General features: G+C 36.1%; 1 long non-coding RNA gene across 1 annotated transcript in view; it reads left to right on the plus strand.

Annotated features, from left to right (window-relative positions):
• The window catches only part of LOC144636738 (uncharacterized), a 74,926-nt gene extending 74,380 nt beyond the window's left edge, over nt 1-546 (plus strand). The window contains exon 4 of the long non-coding RNA XR_013567608.1: nt 535-546. This is a non-coding gene — a long non-coding RNA (uncharacterized LOC144636738). The remainder of the gene's footprint in view (nt 1-534) is intronic.
• Nucleotides 547-12,121: the final 11,575 nt, after the last annotated feature.

The following is a 12,121-nucleotide window of genomic DNA, read 5'->3' on the forward strand; positions in this document are numbered from 1 at the left end:
GTGTACATTGGTGGCCTTTTGTAAGAATGACAACACGTGGGTTCAGCCTTATGCTCATTCCAGGTCCAAAACAATCAAATGTGTTCCAACAATGAAAAGCGCGCATTGTCAATAACTCAAAATGATGATATTCGGCCCTTGCGATGAAATGCTACCCCGTAGATTAAGCCTTATTTTCTCTCGAGAAACAGCGAAAACTGCAGTTTGACACTGATAATTTTTTAGGGAAAATGACACCTCATAAATTGAGCCTTATGGTCACTTCAGGTCCAAAAGAATGAAATGAGTTCCCCCACTTAGGGATTTGTGGCCCTAGTTACAATTTTTCCGATCGCTCTACGATTATCAAGGCCAAAAATAAATATCTTTACCTTGAAATGTCTCCGCGATGCAAAGTCCCATTACTTTGCAACTTTGGAATTTGTTTATTTTGTTGTTTTAATAAGCACTTTGGTTTAAAATAAAAAAAATCGAAATTTTGTTGTATTTGACCTTAAAGCCTAATTTTCACTCCAGATCTACAAAAAAACCCAGTTTGTAAATCAAACTGTACATTTTTGGCCTTTCTGGTGAAATGCCGCTACGTGGATCGAGCCTAATTTACACTCCTGATCCATCATAATGGAATAAGGAAGTGCCACTTTGTAACTCAAAATGCAAAATTTGGACCTTTTTTGGTAAAACGCAGCCACGTGGATTGAGCCTAATTTTGACTCAAGATCCATAAGAATGGAATAAGAAAATGCCACTTTGTAATTCAAATTTTAGGTTTTTGGCCTTTCTGTTGAAATGCCACCACGAGGATTGAGCCTAAAAAGCACTCCAGATCCATAAGAAGGTAATAGAGAAAGTAACACTTTCACAATCAAATTGTGCATTTTTGGCCTTTCTGGTGAAATGTCACGACGTGAATTAAGCCTTATTTTCACTCCAATCGAAAAAGAAAGTACCCGTTTGTAACTCAAAATGTACATTTCGGATAGATTTCAACTAATTTTTACTCCAGATCCACGACAAGTGCCAGTTTGTAACTCAAAATGTACATTTATGTATCCTGTTCCTCCTAGATTAAATATCATGCATATATTTATAAGTATATGTGTGTCGCTTTGGCAAAGCACTGTTTACTGGGATAATAAAAAAAATCAAGACTACTATTTGGCAGATTTTGGCCAAGGGTGTGGCCGTTTATTTTCATATCAAGGATAGAAAGCTCAAATATTATGGAAACCTTAAAGTATAAACCCTGCAAAGTGAGGGAGAGACTGCCAACCCAATTGTGCAACAACAGGACTGAGGGAGGGAAAATTTCCTTCGCACGATGAGAGCCATTAGCGCAAGAGCGGAAGTAAAAGTTGGCAGAAAAAAAACCCACCGGAAGCCGGGAAAGACTTACGTAACAAGCTACAACAACCCACGTAGATTGAGCCTTTTGCAGCCACTTTAGGCGACACATACTGTAAAATTTCTTGGCAGAGTATAAGTTTTTGTCCTTGGTGCCTTTGGTCCTTTCACTCAAAATACTTTTAAAATTTCGTGTTTGAAAAAAGAAGTACTATCCACGGGATATTGATTTATCCAGCGGTGGGCTTCAATTCTATTGAATAGAGAAGGAAAACACATTCTGATGGAATTGCTAAGCACTACCTTCCAACATTGCTATTTGTTGAAAATGGCAGACAAACTAATGGACACGAATATTGCCACCTTTCATTATGCATTTTATACTTCTTTTTTTTCCATTTCCATAGCCTAGTGCGACTGTAAGAGAAACTTGTGAACACGTCTCACTTGGATCATTATAGCTATGGTAGCTTATGATGTTAGAAGGGTGGTTAGATCGAAGTCGTCGCTAGTGTTATGTTAGTAGCTGGTTCATCGGTAGCGAGGACAGACAAGTAAAGGGATAATAAGAAAAATGCTTCGCAAACTAAATGCTTAGCTCACAAAAAGTACCAAAAATTAGGGGGAGGGGGGAATCCAAAATCCAAATTAATACCAGTCAAGGCTGGGATGAAAATGAAAAGTAAAATAGTTTAGGCTAGCACTGTTGTCGTCGATTGTGGATACAACAGTCCAACCAACAAAAGATTCGTCCAAGTTTAATTCAAATCAGTCAGGTTTCGATTTATTTCACGAGTGCTCACAGACTCTTACAGCGGAAGCTTGGTTAGTTGATTACGCTAGAAAAATCACAATACATTAATGGTTAGAAAACTGGCGATAGTTACGAGTTAAATGTGAAATTAGTGTGAAATATATTAACAAAGACATACTCACCAAGCTTGCCGCTCGACACGAAAAACTCAAAACACATGTGTGAGCAAGAGCCTGGTGAGTATGTCACGTGACATAAAAACGCAGGAAATGCTCGGTTTCTGTCGGCAACAAGCACGTATCTTTAAAACAAGCAATATGATATGTTATCTTCTAAAGACTCATGAAATATCTGATGCAATAGTTCATGCACCCACAGTAAAATTCGAGTTGGTTTTTGTTTATGCTAAATAATTTGGCTTAATTTTAAAATCTGCCAGGCTAACCATGATGTCTTCATTTAACTCAGTTAAGCAGCAGGGAGCTGTATCGAAATTTATTTCACACTTACCCACACTTACCCATTGTTTTTTAACTTGTGTTTGAATATCGTAGGTTATTTTTATACAAGGTTACGTAACCAAGCAAAAAAGGTAGCTAATATAACCAACTAAAAATCCGTGACTTTAGCCGCATGAAAAACTATTCAAATAGCCCACCAGTTTCCAATGCCGACGGAAATATACTGGGTTCAATATATATTTTCGCCCGAGCATACATGCAGAAGGGTAAAAAACTTATGAGAAATGAAATGTGACGAAAATGTCAATGTCATGAAAATTCTGAAATGCTTCTCTTTATGGGAACTTTTTTTATAACAAAGTTGAAGCTGAGATTAGTCAAAATTGAACATTTTAAGAACTGATCCAAGCTGGATCGATTTCAAAAAAAAGCACTCCTCTATTCCTTTCTTAAAGAGCCGAGCTGAGCCGTATTAAAATGCTTGAATGCATATTTGTCATAGTTTACAAAAGTATCACATTGTACACATAGTATTGCTCTGAAAATAGCAAACATGTATACTGAGCAACTTTAAAAGTTTGTAGAACTTTTAAAAGAACATGTTGTATAAGGAGGTCTCAAGTTTGGAATGATGACAAATAAAGATCATTCAGTCTTGCCTAAGCTTCGACTCGAAGAGTACTTTTAATAAGAACGAGTTTAGACAAATACAGCAAAAAACTAACCGCTTACAAAAATAAAAACAAATAAAAAAACACTAAAGATCAGCTAATAAACGTAAATAATGAATATACACTGGCATTTATTTAAGTTAAAAAACAAGAAGCAGGGTAGTTAATTGTCTAAAGAATGTTTTAATCATCACGCGCGCAAGTACGACAAAATTCTTTCTAGATGATACTCTGTTAATGCCTTAAATCAGTCACAGCGAACTCCTTATTTAAACCTGGTTTTCACTCGCTAGAGACGCAAGCACAAGTGCAAGTGCAAGCGCAAGCACAAGCACAAGCAAGAGGAAAGAAAAAAAAATTTGATCCTTAGCTTGTACTTGTGGTTGCCGTCCAAACTTTAGCTCAGTTAATTAAGCAGAACAGGACAGTCTCAAGGCCAGGTTACGCAAGGTGCTCTAGTTCGTACTGGGCAATTTTGTCCTTGGTGCCTTTGGCCCTCTCACAAAAAATACTTTTAGATTTTGTGTTTGAAAAGAAGTGCTATCCACGGGATAGCGGTGGGCTTCAATTCTATTGAATAGAGACGGAAAACACATTCTGATGGAATTGCTAAGCACTACCTTTCAAGATTGCCATTTGTTGGAAATGGCAGACAAACTAATGGACACGAATATACACGAATATAATGGACACGATTATAATATTAGCCTAGTGCGACTGTAAGAGAAACTTGTGAACACGTCTCACTTGGATCATTATAGCTATGGTAGCTTATGATGTTACCACACTTACCCATTGTTTTTTAACTTGTGTTTGAATATCGTAGGTTATTTTTATACAAGGTTACGTAACCATGAAAAAAGGTAGCTAATATAACCAACTAAAAATCCGTGACTTTAGCCGCATGAAAAACTATTCAAATAGCCCACCAGTTTCCAATGCCGACGGAAATATACTGGGTTCAATATATATTTTCGCCCGAGCATACATGCAGAAGGGTAAAAAACTTATGAGAAATGAAATGTGACGAAAATGTCAATGTCATGAAAATTCTGAAATGCTTCTCTTTATGGGAACTTTTTTTATAACAAAGTTGAAGCTGAGATTAGTCAAAATTGAACATTTTAAGAACTGATCCAAGCTGGATCGATTTCAAAAAAAAGCACTCCTCTACTCCTTTCTTAAAGAGCCGAGCTGAGCCGTATTAAAATGCTTGAATGCATATTTGTCATAGTTTACAAAAGTATCACATTGTACACATAGTATTGCTCTGAAAATAGCAAACATGTATACTGAGCAACTTTACAAGTTTGTAGAACTTTTAAAAGAACATGTTGTATAAGGAGGTCTCAAGTTTGGAATGATGACAAATAAAGATCATTCAGTCTTGCCTAAGCTTCGACTCGAAGAGTACTTTTAATAAGAACGAGTTTAGACAAATACAGCAAAAAACTAACCGCTTACAAAAATAAAAACAAATAAAAAAACACTAAAGATCAGCTAATAAACGTAAATAATGAATATACACTGGCATTTATTTAAGTTAAAAAACAAGAAGCAGGGTAGTTAATTGTCTAAAGAATGTTTTAATCATCACGCGCGCAAGTACGACAAAATTCTTTCTAGATGATACTCTGTTAATGCCTTAAATCAGTCACAGCGAACTCCTTATTTAAACCTGGTTTTCACTCGCTAGAGACGCAAGCACAAGTGCAAGTGCAAGCGCAAGCACAAGCACAAGCAAGAGGAAAGAAAAAAAATTTGATCCTTAGCTTGTACTTGTGGTTGCCGTCCAAACTTTAGCTCAGTTAATTAAGCAGAACAGGACAGTCTCAAGGCCAGGTTACGCAAGGTGCTCTAGTTCGTACTGGGCAATTTTGTCCTTGGTGCCTTTGGCCCTCTCACAAAAAATACTTTTAGATTTTGTGTTTGAAAAGAAGTGCTATCCACGGGATAGCGGTGGGCTTCAATTCTATTGAATAGAGACGGAAAACACATTCTGATGGAATTGCTAAGCACTACCTTTCAAGATTGCCATTTGTTGGAAATGGCAGACAAACTAATGGACACGAATATACACGAATATAATGGACACGATTATAATATTAGCCTAGTGCGACTGTAAGAGAAACTTGTGAACACGTCTCACTTGGATCATTATAGCTATGGTAGCTTATGATGTTACCACACTTACCCATTGTTTTTTAACTTGTGTTTGAATATCGTAGGTTATTTTTATACAAGGTTACGTAACCATGAAAAAAGGTAGCTAATATAACCAACTAAAAATCCGTGACTTTAGCCGCATGAAAAACTATTCAAATAGCCCACCAGTTTCCAATGCCGACGGAAATATACTGGGTTCAATATATATTTTCGCCCGAGCATACATGCAGAAGGGTAAAAAACTTATGAGAAATGAAATGTGACGAAAATGTCAATGTCATGAAAATTCTGAAATGCTTCTCTTTATGGGAACTTTTTTTATAACAAAGTTGAAGCTGAGATTAGTCAAAATTGAACATTTTAAGAACTGATCCAAGCTGGATCGATTTAAAAAAAGCACTCCTCTATTCCTTTCTTAAAGAGCCGAGCTGAGCCGTATTAAAATGCTTGAATGCATATTTGTCATAGTTTACAAAAGTATCACATTGTACACATAGTATTGCTCTGAAAATAGCAAACATGTATACTGAGCAACTTTACAAGTTTGTAGAACTTTTAAAAGAACATGTTGTATAAGGAGGTCTCAAGTTTGGAATGATGACAAATAAAGATCATTCAGTCTTGCCTAAGCTTCGACTCGAAGAGTACTTTTAATAAGAACGAGTTTAGACAAATACAGCAAAAAACTAACCGCTTACAAAAATAAAAAAAAATAAAAAAACACTAAAGATCAGCTGATAAACGTAAATAATGAATATACACTGGCATTTATTTAAGTTAAAAAACAAGAAGCAGGGTAGTTAATTGTCTAAAGAATGTTTTAATCATCACGCGCGCAAGTACGACAAAATTCTTTCTAGATGATACTCTGTTAATGCCTTAAATCAGTCACAGCGAACTCCTTATTTAAACCTGGTTTTCACTCGCTAGAGACGCAAGCACAAGTGCAAGTGCAAGCGCAAGCACAAGCACAAGCAAGAGGAAAGAAAAAAAATTTGATCCTTAGCTTGTACTTGTGGTTGCCGTCCAAACTTTAGCTCAGTTAATTAAGCAGAACAGGACAGTCTCAAGGCCAGGTTACGCAAGGTGCTCTAGTTCGTACTGGGCAATTTTGTCCTTGGTGCCTTTGGCCCTCTCACAAAAAATACTTTTAGATTTTGTGTTTGAAAAGAAGTGCTATCCACGGGATAGCGGTGGGCTTCAATTCTATTGAATAGAGACGGAAAACACATTCTGATGGAATTGCTAAGCACTACCTTTCAAGATTGCCATTTGTTGGAAATGGCAGACAAACTAATGGACACGAATATACACGAATATAATGGACACGATTATAATATTAGCCTAGTGCGACTGTAAGAGAAACTTGTGAACACGTCTCACTTGGATCATTATAGCTATGGTAGCTTATGATGTTAGAAGGGTGGTTAGATCGAAGTCGTCGCTAGTGTTATGTTAGTAGCTAGTTTATCGGTAGCGAGGACAGACAAGTAAAGGGATAATAAGAAAAATGCTTCGCAAACTAAATGCTTAGCTCACAAAAAGTACCAAAAATTAGGGGGAGGGGGGAAATCCAAAATCCAAATTAATACCAGTTAAGGCTGGGATGAAAATGAAAAGTAAAATAGTTTAGGCTAGCACTGTTGTCGTCGATTGTGGATACAACAGTCCAACCAACAAAAGATTCGTCCAAGTTTAATTCAAATCAGTCAGGTTTCGATTTCTTTCATGAGTGCTCACAGACTCTTACAGCGGAAGCTTGGTTAGTTGATTACGCTAGAAAAATCACAATACATTAATGGTTAGAAAACTGGCGATATTTACGAGTTAAATGTGAAATTAGTGTGAAATATATTAACAAAGACATACTCACCAAGCTTGCCGCTCGACACGAAAAACTCAAAACACATGTGTGAGCGAGAGCCTGGAGAGTATGTCACGTAACATAAAAACGCAGGAAAAGTTCAGTTTCTGTCGGGAACAAGCACTTATCTTAAAAACAAGCAATATGATATGTTATCTTCTAAAGACTCATGAAATATCTGATTTAATAGTTCATGCACCCACAGTAAAATTCGAGTTGGTTTTTGTTTATGCTAAATAATTTGGCTTAATTTTAAAATCTGCCAGGCTAACCATGATGTCTTCATTTACCTCAGTTAAGCAGCAGGGAGCTGTATCAAAATTTATTTCACACTAACCCACACTTACCCATGGTTTTTTTTAACTTGTGTTTGAATATCGTAGGTTATTTTTATACAAGGTTACGTAACCAAGCAAAAAAAGGTAGCTAATATAACCAACTAAAAATCCGTGACTTTAGCCGTATGAAAAACTATTCAAATAGCCCACCAGTTTCCAATGCCGACGGAAATATACTGGGTTCAATATATATTTTCGCCCGAGCATACACGCAGAAGGGTAACAACTTATGAGAAAAGAAATGTGACGAAAATGTCAATGTCATGAAAATTCTGAAATGCTTCTCTTTATGGGAACTTTTTTATAACAAACTTGAAGCTGAGATTAGCCAAAATTGAATATTTTAAGAACTGATCCAAGCTGGATCGATTTAAAGAAAAGCACTCCTCTACTCCTTTCTTAAAGAGCCGAGCTGAGCCGTATTAAAATGCTTGAATGCATATTTGTCATAGTTTACAAAAGTATCACATTGTACACATACTATTGCTCTGAGAACAGCAAACATTTTTAGCAAACATGTATAAAGCAACTTTAAAAATTTGTAGAACTTTTAAAAGAACATGTTGTATAAGGAGGTCTCAAGTTTGGATTGATGACAAATAAGATTTCGATTTCTTTCATGAGTGCTCACAGACTCTTACAGCGGAAGCTTGGTTAGTTGATTACGCTAGAAAAATCACAATACATTAATGGTTAGAAAACTGGCGATAGTTACGAGTTAAATGTGAAATGAGTGTGAAATATATTAACAAAGACATACTCACCAAGCTTGCCGGCGTTAATAATGAAAAGAAAGATAAGTACACATAAATACTGAAGACAGAAATTGCCCAGTGCGAACTGGAGCACCTTGCGTAACCTGGCCTTGAGACTGTCCTGTTCTGCATAATTAACTGAGCTAAAGCTTGGACGGCAACCACAAGTACAAGGATCAAATTGTTTCCTTTCCTCTTGCTTGCGCTTGCACTTGTGCTTGCGTCTCTAGCGAGTGAAAACCAGGTTTAAATAAGGAGTTCGATGTGACTGATTTAAGGCATTACAACGCGACGCGCCTTACCGTGGCCACCCAACAAACCTTTTTACAAGTGTGCTCTCTCAATATTATTATCTGTTTGACGAACACTCTTCCTTGCAAAGTTGAATATGATCAAATAGATACTTGTTACATCGTATTTATGAACAAAATGCAGTGAAAATGTAAAATATTACAAGATGACACTTGTAAAAAAGTTTGTAGAAAGAATTTTATCGTACTTGCGCGCGTGATGATTGAAATATTCTCTAGACAATTACCTAGCCTGCCGCTTGTTTTTAACTTAAATATATGTCAGTATATATTCATTATTTACGTTTATCAGCTGATCTTTAGTGGTTTTGGCTTATTTTTGTAAGCGGTCAGGTTTTCGCTGTATTTGTCTACACTCGTTCTTATTAAAAGTACTCTTCGAGTCGAAGCTTAGGCAAGACTGAATGATTTTTATTTGTCATCATTCCAAACTTGAGACCTCCTTATACAACATGTTCTTTTAAAAGTTCTACAAACTTTTAAAGTTGCTCAGTATACATGTTTACTGTTCTCAGAGCAATACTATGTGTACAATGTGATACTTTTGTAAACTATGACAAATATGCATTCAAGCATTTTAATACGGCTCAGCTCGGCTCTTTAAGAAAGGAGTAGAGGAGTGCTTTTTTTTGAAATCGATCCAGCTTGGATCAGTTCTTAAAATATTCAATTTTGGCTAATCTCAGCTTCGACTTTGTTATAAAAAAAGTTCCCATAAAGAGAAGCATTTCAGAATTTTCATGACATTGACATTTTCGTCACATTTCTTTTCACATAAGTTTGTTACCCTTCTGCGTGTATGCTCGGGCGAAAATATATATTGAACCCAGTATATTTCCTTCGGCATTGGAAACTGGTGGGCTATTTGAATAGTTTTTCATACGGCTAAAGTCACGGATTTTTAGTTGGTTATATTAGCTACCTTTTTTGCTTGGTTACGTAACCTTGTATAAAAATAACCTACGATATTCAAACACAAGTTAAAAAAAACCATGGGTAAGTGTGGGTAAGTGTGAAATAAATTTCGATACAGCTCCCTGCTGCTTAACTGAGGTAAATGAAGACATCATGGTTAGCCTGGCAGATTTTAAAATTAAGCCAAATTATTTAGCATAAACAAAAACCAACTAGAATTTTACTGTGGGTGCATGAACTATTGCATCAGATATTTCATGAGTCTTTAGAAGATAACATATCATATTGCTTGTTATTAAGATAAGTGCTTGTTGCCGACAGAAACCGAACGTTTCGTGCGTTTTTATGTCACGTGACATACTCACCAGGCTCTCGCTCACACATGTGTTTTGAGTTTTTCGTGTCGAGCAGATAACCTTGCAAAGCAATAATAATCAGTAGAAGTACCCGACGTTATTCCAAACCAAGTTTCCTGAACAAACGACCCGTACTGCATAATTATGCCGGACGCGAGCCCTTGACGGACGCTACTACCGAAGGGCAACGTATTGACAATTCAAAACAAGAATGAAAACAAGCCACGAGACTGCGCAGTGCGTTCTCGAAATTGGCTTAAACTAATATTAAGACAAGCAAAATGTCGTGACTTCAGCCCTGAACAACAAGTTAAATATTGTTTCAAACCAGTTTCCAATGCCGAAGGGAACGTCTTGAGTTAGATATATTTTCGTCCTGGTCGGTACTGGAGTGAACATTTAAGTCTAGCTTAATAGTACAATTATTTATATAGTATCAGTGAACATCCGTCAAGAGCCAAAAATAGGTGAGTCACGACTTAAAATCAGTATCGGTCAAAGTCTGCGACAAAGTCTGCGACATATTTAATAATTTATCTATCGGTAAAGCTTTGTGTTGTGTTTGCGTTTCGCCGATGCTTGTGAGAATCAAATTAAGTTATAACTTTTTTGGTTACAAATCAGATGAAATGACAATAAATAATGTGCGTGGACAGACTATGATAACTTTTAACAGGTGTTAGGCGTGTAAACTTTCCATCAAATAACGATAAGCGCATCAAAGGTTCTGGTTAAAAAAAAAACGTTCTATCGAGGCACTGGTAATTATTATGTAATATACACTTGAGTAGTAAGTAAGTAAGTAAGTAAGTAAGTAAGTAAGTAAGTAAGTAAGTAAGTAAGTAAGTAAGTAAGTAAGTAAGTAAGTAAGTAAGTAAGTAACGTCTTTATTTATAGAGGGTAGCATTTAATAGCTATAAAGCTAACAAACTCGTGGCCCTCCTATTTACAAGTATTAAAAAATCTAAGATACACAGTCTTCTCGTCAAGCTATCAAGCAGCCGATATAGTGGCGTAATATAAACATTTCGGTGCCACAAATAGAAACAAATAGAAGATTATATACATTTCGCCGATAAAAGGTTAAAAATAAAACTTAAGGTAAAAGCTGTTAAAATTGATGCTAAACGTTTTCGATCTGTTCGATCATCATCATCTTGATCGAACAGATCGAAAACGTTTAGCATCAATTTTAACAGCTTTTACCTTAAGTTTTATTTTTAAATAGAAGATTCACAATGGACTCAATTTTATGCAGTGAAACAAACAATTGCAACAAAGAGCTTTTAGCTCTATAACTAGTCTAGAATACTACGCATACATTTTGCGAAAAAAGGGGGATATAAAAGCTTCTTATTATCTTTAATGGCTTTGGTTTTAGCTTTGCCGTTGCCACGTAAACTCTTAGTCCAATGTTGCATGTTTGGTCATTTCCAAAGCCATGTTAATTTTCTATGTCAAGTCTAATCGTTCACCCTAGCTTCTCTAACTTGACGTTTTAACTGTTTCCCAAGGCCAAAGTTTTATCTTGCCAAACACTTTGATATACATTTATGATATACATTGGTATACATTTTTGCGAAGAAGTGGTATTGGGGCATTGCGATAAATAAGCTTAACAGAAAATATTGGCTTTGAAACGGCTACATTGTTGTTAAGCTTATAGGTTACTAACCCCATCTCAACGTAACCACGCGATCATTTAATTTAGTGCAACTGTCTTAACTGCAGTTACTTTTCAAAAGAAAGCCAAAGAAAGTAAGCAAATAATAACATAGGTCAGCAAATGTCCACAAATTATATGTTATTTTTTCCAAGAAATCTCTGAAAAAATATTTATATCGATGCAAGTTTCTAGAAAAAACGGCCCTTTACGTGAGCTGTGCTTTAATAGAATGTACTAAAGCGTAGAGAGATCGCAATATTTGGACAAATTTGGCCATATATATATGGCAGTTTTAATCAAATCACAAGAGCGAGAAATTTGAGCAGATTAACCTATATTGTAAACGTGGGGCGAGAAAACACGCCCCACAAACGAAATAAGAAAACATTGAATTAACAAATGGTTTATGCTTTAGCGTGAATTATCGAGTTATGGTGCACGCAGAAAGATTGGAAAGAACGAAAGAAGCGTAAATTGCTTGAGGCGATAGCTGAGAACAAATCTAGCTTCTAGATGCTCT

The sequence above is a fragment of the Oculina patagonica genome, chromosome 13 (genome assembly GCF_052425735.1).
Source record: "Oculina patagonica isolate OP01 chromosome 13, crgOcupat, whole genome shotgun sequence".
Taxonomy (NCBI): Eukaryota; Metazoa; Cnidaria; class Anthozoa; order Scleractinia; family Oculinidae; genus Oculina; species Oculina patagonica.